The following is a 12,105-nucleotide window of genomic DNA, read 5'->3' on the forward strand; positions in this document are numbered from 1 at the left end:
GGGAAGGGGCGGCAGTCTGAAAAGCCGGCGGAGCGGAGGGGAGGGGGGGGGGCGGCTTTTCCCCGTTGGTACTCCCCGCCCCGCGGAGCCCGGCGCTTGTGCCGCTCCCGAGCGGAGCGAAGCCCGGGTGCAAGCGGGCGGGGGTCGTTACTCCGCGCTCAGGGGCCAAGCGCGGTGCCTGGGCGCTGTGTGCAGCGGGAGCCCCGCTGCCCCGCCAAGGAGTGACTCGGGACGAGGGGACGCGGCGGGGAGTGGGCTGGCCCATCCTCGGATAGCATCCGGCGCAGAAGCCTGGCAGCCGGGGATGTAGCTCAGTGGTAGAGCGCGCGCTTCGCATGTGTGAGGTCCCGGGTTCAATCCCCGGCATCTCCAGCGGCTTTTTGTCTTTTTTTTTTTTTTTTTCCTTCTCGCTGCTTGGCCGCCGTTGATAGGGGTACAGGCCGCCGCCGGCTGCCCGGCAAGACCTGGCTTAGCACCCACAACACCGCTTGCTCCCGGTTGGGAACCCCGCAGGGAAAAGCAAAAGGTGGTGCAATTGCTCCGCGCTTGAAACGCAGCAGTTGTTCCGCCGAGGAAAAAATGAAGTATTGCTGCATTGGCCGGGAATCGAACCCGGGCCTCCCGCGTGGCAGGCGAGAATTCTACCACTGAACCACCAATGCACGCTCCTGAGGTGCTGCTGCCAGCCTCTTCCTCCGCGAGCTCCCCGCGTGTAGGTCGGGGTTTTTTCATGGTTTTCTTCCTGTTTTAACTCCGTGTTCACCGCCACTAGTTCTGAGCTGCTATTTCCGGGGGGGGGGGGGGGGGTAGTTTTTTAGAAAGTTAGCAATGTCTTTATACATTTATTCCTCTAAAGGATAACAAAACCCTAGAAAATTGTATAATATACCCATAAATATACACTTAAAAGCTTTCAGACCAAGTTACAAAAGGTGTATTTTTGTTCCTTTTCCATCCTGGAAGGAGTTTGCCAGAGAACGCCACCAGTTAAGGCTTAGGGACTCACAAGATAAAGGGATCACCATGGTACAATATCCAGACTTAGGTCTCTTTGTTTTGTCAGTTGATGCAGTGCTACAGATCCTGACACTTCAGTACCATGTTACCGTGTAGTGACGACATACCGACATAACGCCATTGCTTGCACTGAGAGGTAATGATGCTATGTCCCAATGTAAATTAAGTACAGTCTCAACACTTAGTTTGTGTTGGACACACTCCCAAGAATGGCCACCCATGAGCCAAAGAGTTCAAGGGAAAGAAACATCAAGCGTTTTGCATCAAGGGAACATTAAGCTGTTATGTATGAGTAGAACAGCTGTGCTTAAGAACACACTCCAGACAGTACAAACACCCACCACCAACCACCTCATTAAAGGTAGCAAGCAGGTGTTTTCTTCTTCAAAGACAAGTAATTTGGCACTACAGATGTTCCAATTTCCTGTGTGAACATTTATTAACACCAAAACGTAAACTTCCCTATAGAGCATCCTCTGCTTACCAGTCCTGCAGCTATTGCCTAACTGCTCCCCATTGCACGTTCAGCTCAGTGGAAGGCAGGGGGGTTCTGCATGTGTAAAAGCAAAAGCTGAACAAAACTTTTGTTCTCAGTGAATCTGGAAAGACAGTTAAGACCACAGTTTGCTCACCAGCCAGTTGTATACCAGGTGACAATTATTTCCCAGTCACCCCTGGCCCACAGGAACAATGCTAGCCAGTAACAAGGCCATCACAATTCCCTTTCCCCTAAGTTTACTTGCAACTTCTTTATTTCCATTGGCAGAAAGGAACAGTAAATACTTCAAGTAATAACTGTTATTTAGGCTATTGCCTACAGTTGCATCAATCAGCCTTGAAAAACTGTTTACCCAGACAAGCACAGGACCAGAAATCCCAAAGCAGTCAGGCAAAAAATATTCATCTCGAGAAGACTCTAATTCACTATTTTAATATATCTGAAAGTTAGCCATGTTGCAGTAAATAGCAATTGTTGACCAACCAGTTTCCCCCTCCCTACTTTTAATCTCGCACATCCTTTCATTTTTGGTGAGCTGAGGCACTGCAAAGCAGAGGGCGGCTGGCGGGGAATGGATCTGGCAATGTCTGTGCACACTAACAACCTTTGCACCGTTAGCAAGCCCCTCTTCTTCCCAGAGTAGAAATGAAACCCGTTCTTGCACTCATACTTAATAATTTAGAAATCAGTTTCCCATGTACATTAGACCACGTTTTGCATGTGCTCGGAGTATCTGTGGGTGTTGGCTGATGCACTACAGAGAACTCTGTAAATCAGGAGGAGTTGGGCAACTCATATGCCTCACTGGAGCTCAAATGTTGCTCTAGAAAATGCTCCAGAAACCCTTTTCCGAGCTGCATGACACAGGCTCATACTTGGCTTCCCTTTAAAAATGCCTGTATGTAGGACAGCGCTGAATGAAGGAGAGAATCAAGACCTGTAATATCAGAAACTGGTGGTCCAGAGTCTCAGACCTGGTTAAAATTTCATAGGACTGGTTCAGCTGATTAAGAATCTGCATCCTATTCCAGTGAGATGAAGAGCCCTTAGGAGTTCATTGTCTCAATCATCAAAACGGGAGAACGGTCTCTGCAGAACCTCAGTGCAGGATACATTCTGTGTAAGGCTAGCAGAAAAGTACAGGATCATTCAAGTAAATTACTGTGCTAAACAAAATATAAGTACAAATGCTATAGCTGCCACCCATGAAACATATGCAATTTTAGAAGTTCAATAGATGGCTTGAATGGCATAAAGACTCCAGCTTTCAATAATAAGGTTATAGCACCTAGGGAACCTCTTTTAGTGAGATTGCTTAAAATGTGCTTTCGTATGTTTCTATCTAATATCTGATGAATGGCTGAGAGGGATTATCTTGTCAGGACTCAGGACATCATTCCCTTTGGTTCAGTTCAAAAGTCTTTCAGGCAACTAAGGAGATGCCATAGATCTTCACCAGAAACAAGGAAGACAAAACTTGTGACAGGAGGAAAGAAAAGGATTTTCTTAGGCCCTTTTATCTCACAGAAGGAAAATTTTTTTCCATTCCAGGTCACCTTTAAAGGGACTCTGGTATTGATGCTTCTGGCTAAGGCTTGACACAGCATCTTCTTATGAGGCTGCCCCTGTGTATCTATGAGGAGGGTGCTGTCACACAGGGGCACCTGTAGCCTCAAACATCCTACGCTCAGCTGGAGCAGCTGCAATAGGAAGGGACTGATAGTTAAGTAGCAGGAAAACAGCTCAAATTAAGCTTAAAACTGCAGGTGTGGATTACCTGAGGTGGGGCAAGTGGTTATCATTCATTCCCTCCTCCCTAGCTGGTACAGACATGTGTTCCCATGTCACGCGATATGACTGCAGCTGTGCAGCCACCCGCTTTAAAACTGGTGTTGCATCGATCCTTGTATTGGTATATAAAAAAAAGAAAGTGTGATGCTTCAGTGCACCAGTACTGCTTGCTCTGATTCACTTCTTTGTGTGGAGCTGCATTAAATGGAGATCTTGTTAGAAATAATGCCAAAGGAGTAATTCAGACCAACCTGAACTATAACATACCTTTTCGTAAGAACCAACTGCCTGATCACCAGTTCCTCATGTTTAACTAACACTTGATATAACCAGGGAAGTCCAGTTAAGACTTCTTACTGGCCCTCAAAATAATGAAGGATAACTGAAGGCCTTTCAAAATGGCTTCTAAAAGCCTCTTCACTAAAGGCTTCCAAAGCATGCTCTCCTCTCTGTTTCCAGAGTGCAGAAAAATTGTACCATTCCTGGCGAGTTCTCTGCTGAGTGGAGTACACTCACATCAACTTGATTTTAACAGGTCACGGAATAAGCTGGGCATTTAAAAATATCCACCTACCCAAAAGGACAAATGAATACACATTGTGGAGCCTTCAGCAAAGATTGTCAAAACAAAACAAACAAAACAATCGTGGTAATCTTTTAGGTTAAGACTTATAATGTAGAACAACTTGTCAGTGCAGGTTAAAGTTTTAAGGCCTAGCAATTTTGACAGCGTCCCTTTGAGCACAGTGAGAGCGCAGGGACGAGCAGGACAGCAAAAGGTCACTTGGTCACACGTATCTGCTGCCTCTTTTAAGTTTATCTCAAGACCCACTAGGCACGTCCCAATTAATTATTTAAATCTGCAGGGAAAAAATATTTCTGTAGATGAAAACGTATCATCTTAAATTCTGGGCAAGCTACAGAATGGTTGGTGTGGTCAAAAATAGCACTAAGAGAAAGCTGAGGTATGATATCTGATCCACAGGCTTTGGACACTGAGAGAAGTCATTTACATCCTGTAATGTTGATTTGTTTCAGATATCAGCAAAGTGGAAACTTACAGATTTTCCTATATCCCTTTGTTTTCAACTGAACAGTTCTGGATTACAAAAGGTCACTGAACCCAAATTGACAATGATATATGTGGTTATTTAAAATAACTTTTCCCAACACAACTATTGATTATGTTACTAGCAATCTGCACAAGTTCCTTGTAAACCTGTGGACACCCTGAAAACATCTGTCCCGGATACTATTCAAATGGTCACAAACAAAAGCCATGAGGCAAGCAATGCTAGTGAAATGGGCATTGGAAGTGAACAAGAGACTCAAGTCCTGTATTTATTCATGATGTACTGGAATAGCAGGCTAGGGCTTTCAAAGTGATTGCATATGGCTTTGAACAAGTTTTCTAAGATCTTCCCTAATCAATTCAATGGAGAAAATACCTGGATAAAAAGCAGATGTGTATATTCACTGGGGTTGGTTTTGGTCTGTCATTGTCTGAGAGAAAAAAATAATACAGCACAAATTCCAAAAAGCCTTTTGCACTCCACTTTCTGAATATAATCTCTCACTCTGGCACACATAAAGAGAAAATAATTTTTAATTTTTTTTTTCCATATTTCCTGCCACAACAAAGATATTTAAACAACAGAAAATAAATACTCTTGGGTAGTCCAAGCAGTCTTGCTTTCTAAAAGACACTGTCTTTCTTTTCTCTCTCTCTGCCAATGAAATTCATGTTCTCTATTAGACCTAAGTTGACTGTTTGCCCCAGAAAAACATGGATACTGCACATCGCTTCTTTCCATTGCCTGGCTCTCCCATAGTTCAGCTGCTGGTGCTATCATTGCAGGGAGAGGCCGATTAATTATTGTGTTTGTTCTGCAACAAATAATGTGACCCATGACCTTATTTTAAAACTGCAATTTTTGCATTTGTTTCTGTGACTCAGCCCTGATGTGTTCTCTTTATATAACAGCAAACAATAAGACATAATTATGATGATAACACATTAGTTTTAATAGAAAAATGAGCCACTTTCTCTTTTCAGATACACACACAGAGATACACACACAGAGTGGATGTTTTTATCGGTTGCAGTGTAGGGGGAAAATGTTTAAACACTAGCAATACAGCCTGGTTCAGCTGGTAAACCGAGTATCTGATATGAAGCAATACAGTTGTATTTCTGAATGATACTTGATACCAGCAGCCAGAGATGGGGATGCTTTAAATGTTTAATCATAGTTATGACTAAGTACTTCTATTTTCCAGTGTGAGGACCTACCATGGATCCTGCTTGATAAAATCTCGGTAAAGAAATTTTGCTTCTGTTTCTGTCACTTCGTTTCAACTCTTCTGTGATTATGAATACCCCTTGCTCCCCACAAAGCCTTTTTCCTGAAGACAGATTAGAAGAAAACATATTTGTGAACATATGAACAGATTTTCTTCTTATGATACATAACTCTGGCATGCAGTCAGGAAATGATGATAATCTTTTTCTCCATCTTCCCTTGCTAATGAAGAGAAACTGCCTCTGGGGTTAAGGACAAAAGGTGAACTCTCCCTGAACACAATTTACACCTGCTGAGCACATGATTTTGGGCATCTAAAATTCTTGTCTTGGCAGGTGTCCCAGGGACCAAGCCACACGCACGGAGACTTAGGAGGTAATATTTTCATCTAGACATTAAATAAAAAACAGACTCAAGAGGAATGAATTTTGTGATACTTTAGGGCACCTCATGTTTTTGCTTAACCTTGTAAAAATCTTTCACTATTAAAACTTATGAAAAGCAATCTTTACCAACCAGTAACGAAGATAAAAACAAAGTTGAAAAGTAACTAATAAAGAGGCAGCTGTAGTTGAAAAGAAGCCTAATCAAGGAAGGAAAGAACAGCCCATCCCTCTTTTGTTGGTAGCTTCTCCGTCAACAGGTAAGAAACCACTCCTGAAAGGGAGATGGTTAGGTAAATGTCATCCTTATAAAAGTTTTCACTCATTCTTGGACTTCCCTTTTATGAAAAGGCACTTTCATTTTCTAACCCTTTAAGATTCTACTGGTTTGGAAGAGTTCATGAAACACAGAAGTGCTGGGAGGCTGAGCCTGTTCACTTGGAAACTGGACATAGACACATTTACACTCATACGTTGCCTTGTTTTGAATCAATCAAACATAATAAACTGATACAGACAATGTAGCTGCATCTGGGTAGACAACACCTTGAGTGGTGGGAGGATAGGATATTTTCCCAGTTCTTGCAAATTTATGATGATGTTTTGAATATTTGTTAGAGACAGGCAAAGCAATAACATGTAGTGCTATGTTAGTATACATATACAGGGTAGGTATTCACATGTAGGACTTGCATGTGTTGGATCATGCTGAAATTATTCACCACAAATTGCTTTTAAATCCTTTTTTTTTCTCCCTAGCCTGATTATTATTCTTCCTTTCTAACACTCTCTCTCAAAAAAACCCCAACCCAAAAAACATACCCCCAAAGAACCATGAGCCACTTCTGGGCCTTTTTCCTTCCATTTTCTGTTCTCTCTGTTCAGTTGAAGTATTCCCGTGGATTCTGAGGCTGAATTTCTATGGAGTATACTAATTCCAGCTGCCACCATCTTCCTTTTAAGAGCACTACCATGTCTCCTAATGTGTCTGGGATAAAAACTGCTTCCAGCATAAGTCGCCTGAATATCACTTACTTTGCAAAACTTCTGAAATCCAACCCTTGCAGTTGTTTACCAACTTCAAATGCCACCTAGAGAGCTGATAGCCATACATTATTATTGCAGCTTCCAATTTAGCTCATCTGGTTATATCTGACCCAAGAGAGAGGGATTAGGTTCCTACGGTCTCCTCAGATGGGACCTGTTGCTGACATTTAGCTGGCTGACGGGGGGACTGCAGCATGCCTGAAGGACATGGTGGGAGGTAGATGTGCCCCATCCTTCACGGCAGCAGCAGGTTGTTTTTCTGTGCCTGATAGAAAACACGTCTCATGCTGCCTGTAAAGCATGTTGACTAAGCAGTGAGCACGGAAGAACAGCAATAAAAGCAGTTTCTGGGAGACAGCCAAGGAGCACAGTTAGAGACACAGCTGATTCCTGTATGCCTGGAAAGCAGGGAACAACGGACAGTACAGTGCATGGGGTGTGCAGGAGTCCTGTGTGTGTGACACCAGTCGTGTCAGGCAACTGGTACAGGCAGTGTGTGGCCAAAGACAGATTTGTGATGGGCTTACAGGTGTCAACAGGCACAAGATCAGCTCATGTTTTGGTCCAGCATGGATAAGTAGATCCCAAACACCTGTGGAACCACAGCTGCAGTGCCCTGAAGACATAAACTTGCAGGGAAAAGTACAGCCAAAAGTTCAGCAATGAGTTCTGGAGGGGGATGAAGATCCTGGCTTATGACTCATGTGTGTCTGGCTTTCTCACTGCAAAAGAAGCAACCAGCAGGAATCTCCAGATGATTCCCCCAAAACACATAGCTATGTTTGTCAGCTGTGTCCCTTAGGAGCCAGGAGTGTGGGAACCAGGATGAGAAACAAAGAGGACCATTAAAAACTGTAACTCTTGGCAGCGGCCCTTCTGAGTCTTGTCACTTGGTATCATAGAACAGAAAGTAAGAAGAATGAGGATACACAAAGTGTCTTGAGGTGTCACCCAGTCAAAAACTCACTTACAAGCCTTCCACAGCAAGTGCCTAGGGAAGTTCAAGATTGGAAATCTGCTGTCTTTGGGAGGTAAAGAATTGGAAAGCTTTCAATTCAGGAAGCCCTCAAAAAGAAAAGCAAGCCTGCATACCTTGTGCTGCAAACCTGAAGTGAGATTCACCCTGTCCCAGCACAGACTTTCCTCTCTGTGACTGTGTGAGTGTCACCCCGTGGTGGGCTCCATTAGCTGTGCCCCAGAGGGGCAGCTGTGCAGCCTGACTGCAGGTGGAAAGTCTGGCTTCTACGAAGACCTGCATTAACCGGCTAAACTGTGCTTCTACCAAGTCTGCTAGAAATCCATGGCTCCAGTGGGGTTTCATGAGATGTTTCAGTTGTAGTAAGGGAGCTGGCAGATGCATCAAGCCACTGAGGTGTTTCTCAACTTGCTCCATGCCATGCTGTAAGCACTGCAGGACAACTGAAAAAGAGGAGGCATGAATTTCTGTACAACCATTGTGCACCATGGTTTTGGTTTTGTTGGGGTTTTTTTTGTTTGTTTGCTTGGGGCTTGTCTTTTTTTTTTTTTTTTAAATAAAGGTGATCCTCAGAGATTTAGCGTTTTTCTGGTCTGGTATTTCCTCTGTGAATCATCCAGGCTATGAATATTACGGTGTTATTACAATTGGAGAGACATGTCAGAAAGGTCTTCTCTCCACTGCACTGCACTTTAACCCACTAGGCAAGCAGGGAAGGAATCTGCAGTAGATGAATGGTCAGCAATATAATGCACATTAATATATGTACACATAATAATACAGAATATATTTACAACAACTCATGTTAACATCGTGGATCTGTCCCCCATTTATTTGTAAGGCAGAATCCTCTCCGTGACCACAAAGCGAACCACCACCAGAACCCCTCAGGAGCGAAGACGATAGATTCAACCAAATGCCAGCGCCGGCTTCTAAGGCAAGAGCAAACGACCCCAAGAAACCCCAGCGGCAGCGCTTGAAGCAGCCGGCAGTGCCTGAAGCACCCGGCGCCCCCGCCGGCCGGCCGGCGGAGCCCGGGCCGGAGGAGGGGCCGGGGTGGGCCGCGACGCCCCTCGCCACAGAGCGGGGTGAGGCGGGCGCGCCGCTCCCCTCAGCGCCGGAGCGGGAAGGCGGGAACAGGCCCCGGCGCGGGGCCTAGCGCGCTTCCCTGCCTGAGGCGAGCCGGTTCGCCGCTAGGCCCAGCCGCGGCCTGCCCGGCTGGGTGAGGCGGCGGGCAGGGCGGGGAGGCGCCGCGGGGGTTAGGGCGGAGCGAGGGGGGCCCGGCTGGCCGCCGCAGGCGAAGCGAGGCGTGCCGCGGCCGGGGGAGGCGCGCAGGGAGCCGGCCGCCCCCCCACTCCTCCTCCCGCCGCCCGGTGAGCAGCCCGGAGGGGGACGCGGGCTCGCCCGGCCTCCAGCAGTAAGTGGCTTTCGGTTCTGGCGGCGGCGGGGAGCGGGCGGCTTCGAGGGCTTCGCACCTGGGCCCGGCGGCGGGGCGGGCGCCGTCTCCGGCTCGGGGGTGGGGGGCTTGGGGAGGCGGCAGCGCGCCCGGCCGCGCTGAGGGGAGGCGCGCCGGGGGTGGGCTGCCCGGACACGCGTGTTCGCGCCGCGGCTGAGTCTGGCTTGCCCCGGGTACCGACCTGCGGCCGCCTCTGCGCTCCTCCGGACCTTCACTTTCTGCGAAGTACAGCAGGAGCCTGCGCTGCCAGCGGCTACCAGCCCCCTACCCCCGTTCTCTTTAAGCTTTTGGATGGAAAAAATGACCAACAAAATCGAGTGTGTGGCAGTTCTATGGAAGTAGTATAAAGTCCTTGGCAGCTGGCCCCCTTGTCCGCGCGTTGCCACCCTGCTGGGGGCTGAGCCCCCCGAGAGTGCCCCTGCAACCCGGAGTATGGCCCTGGCTCGTGTTTGCAGGCCTGCAGGTATCTGTATTTTTGTTAAATATATCAAGTGCAGTTATCTATATCTTTAACAAATAGGGTTTGCAGAACTCTCTTAACTAGATTTTCATTCTCAGACGGAGCTGGTAGAATACAGCATCTCCTGTTACTAAAAAAGGGTGAATTATAGGCAAAGAGTAGCATAGCCACACTAGACTTGGGAAAATTAAAAGTTGCTTCTCACTTGCATTGAACATACTCATGGGACCGTTTCTGGTTGAGATCATATTGGTGTAACAAGTCCTAAACTTTCTAGAGTTCTTATCTCTTCTAACCAATCCCTCCAGTAAACATTTTAAAGCCCATTACTACAGAAAAAGATATGTGTGTGTGTGTGGAGACCTGAAGTTTAAAAGAGCCAGATTTATTACCTGCTGAACTTACCCTACTGTTTGCAGTTGCAGTAGTAAAGGCGCACTGAAGGTGAGTTGCTTTCTACCGGCTGCTAGGAAGCAGGGCCTCTCTTCTCCGCGCTGAAGCCTTTGCAGTTTTCTTCCCAGCTCTTTATTAGCCTTCCCAATGTCTCTTTATTGCCATCAGAGGGCAACGCCGTCCAGGAGCCTCTCCAGCCTTGCCCAGGAGCCTCTCCAGCTTTGCTGGGCACAGTTGGTTCCCAGCTCTGTGCAGGACAGCTGCGGGGGCAAGGACTGCTTTCTCTTGAAGGCTGGGAGCCCTGTAGCTACGTTGCTCTGCTACCCCTACAAACCTTTGCGTTTGTCTTCTAGTGGTTCTCGGGTCATGGCTAGCCTTCTCTGTGTCTTACCTTCACTCTCAGTGTTTGCAGTCTGCTGCTTTGCCGAGTCGCTTTGAACCATGATCGCTGTTCTGCAGTGGGGTTTTCACCCAGAAAGTTTCCCTGTGTGAGAGGTTTGCTTGAGTGTAATTACACTGATGTTGTCCCGAAGGTTCTGGAGTCATTTTGTAAAATCATCTTCTGACCACAGATAAGCAAGCTTGGAGGCGCAGCTGTCAGGAGTGTGGTGTATTTTTAATTGACTTTTTAGCAGGTTTTCAGACCTTTTTTTTCCCCACTTATTTGTAGGTACAGTTCCTCAGGAATGTTTAGTTATCGGCAGTGACTGACAATTAGCTAGTAAAGACTCTATCTGATATTTCAAGATATTTAAGGGTTGATAGCTAAGGCAAAATCCAATGTTGGCTCTTCTATAGTAGCAATAAGCAGAATATTATAAATTTTAATGTTAGACATTTGCCAATTTTATTTAGTCTAACTTTGGATGAAAGTTTTGAGTAGGCATGCATGTGCATGAAAAATTATACACACCTTTTACCTTTAGTGCTACTTTGGCTGTATACATATGGATATACAATTTGTTTTGCTTAATTACGTGTGTGCATATGTGCACATGCACAGGAGCATAGAAATAATAACTTTGTGAGCTAGGCCTTTATTACATAATGTAATATTTTCTCTAGAGATCCATTTCTACCTGGTAATCTGTCACTAATACAAATTTAGAAAGCTGGATGGATGTGGCAAATTGAAAGGCCGTTAATGCAAACCAGTTTTCCAAAGGAAAGCTCATACAAGTTCCTTTCTGCTACTTGATTTGTCTTCACAGAAGTCTCTGCAAGCTTTAGCAAATATTTAAAAGAAATGTGCTTTTTCCACAGTCAGTTTGCAATTGTTACTTTCTACTTTCACATGTAAATATGTCGATGGTTTCAAAAGAGGGTTTGCATTTGCAAGTAGCTCTGTTAAGCAATGGTTTACTTTTATCCTAGTGCTTGTTTACATGCTGGCAAACAGGACTTAAATAATTATTTTACCTTTTCTAAAATACACGGGCCTATGCTGCACTCTGTTCAAACCAGAAGTGTGATAGTCCAGTTGTATAAATTAGTTAACCTACTGTATATTGCTTGGCCTTCGGGTTGTAGTTTGAGCCTGCATTTTTCCGGGGATTAGCTTTATCATCGTGGGTGTGCCCGGGCTGATGTGAGCTCTTGGATGTGAGCAGGACTACAGGGTCCTCCTCCAGAAGGGTGCGGATAGCTGTGCCTGCCACTGGCCTGGGCACAGGCCTGTCCCCTGCCTTGTTGGGTGCCCTCGGGAGAGCAGGAGACCACTGGAAAGCTGAGTGCTGGGTAAAAAGGGAGACTATGATGAAATAAAAATGTAGATGTAGCC

General features: G+C 45.9%; 1 protein-coding gene and 2 non-coding genes across 3 annotated transcripts in view; 2 read left to right on the forward strand and 1 right to left on the reverse strand.

Moving 5' to 3' along the window:
• The first annotated feature begins 300 nt into the window (after positions 1 to 300).
• Positions 301 to 372, forward strand: TRNAA-CGC (transfer RNA alanine (anticodon CGC)). The gene has a single exon. It is a non-coding gene; the product is annotated as a tRNA-Ala (tRNA).
• Positions 373 to 591: 219 nt separating this feature from the next.
• TRNAG-GCC (transfer RNA glycine (anticodon GCC)) lies at positions 592 to 662 on the reverse strand. The gene has a single exon. It is a non-coding gene; the product is annotated as a tRNA-Gly (tRNA).
• Positions 663 to 9,002: 8,340 nt separating this feature from the next.
• Positions 9,003 to 12,105, forward strand: part of GPD2 (glycerol-3-phosphate dehydrogenase 2) — a 64,136-nt gene continuing 61,033 nt past the window's right edge. The window contains exon 1 of the mRNA XM_055718762.1: positions 9,003 to 9,433. The gene's annotated coding sequence lies outside the window, so the exon portion shown is untranslated. The remainder of the gene's footprint in view (positions 9,434 to 12,105) is intronic.

This window comes from Falco cherrug, chromosome 8, assembly GCF_023634085.1.
Source record: "Falco cherrug isolate bFalChe1 chromosome 8, bFalChe1.pri, whole genome shotgun sequence".
NCBI lineage: Eukaryota > Metazoa > Chordata > Aves > Falconiformes > Falconidae > Falco > Falco cherrug.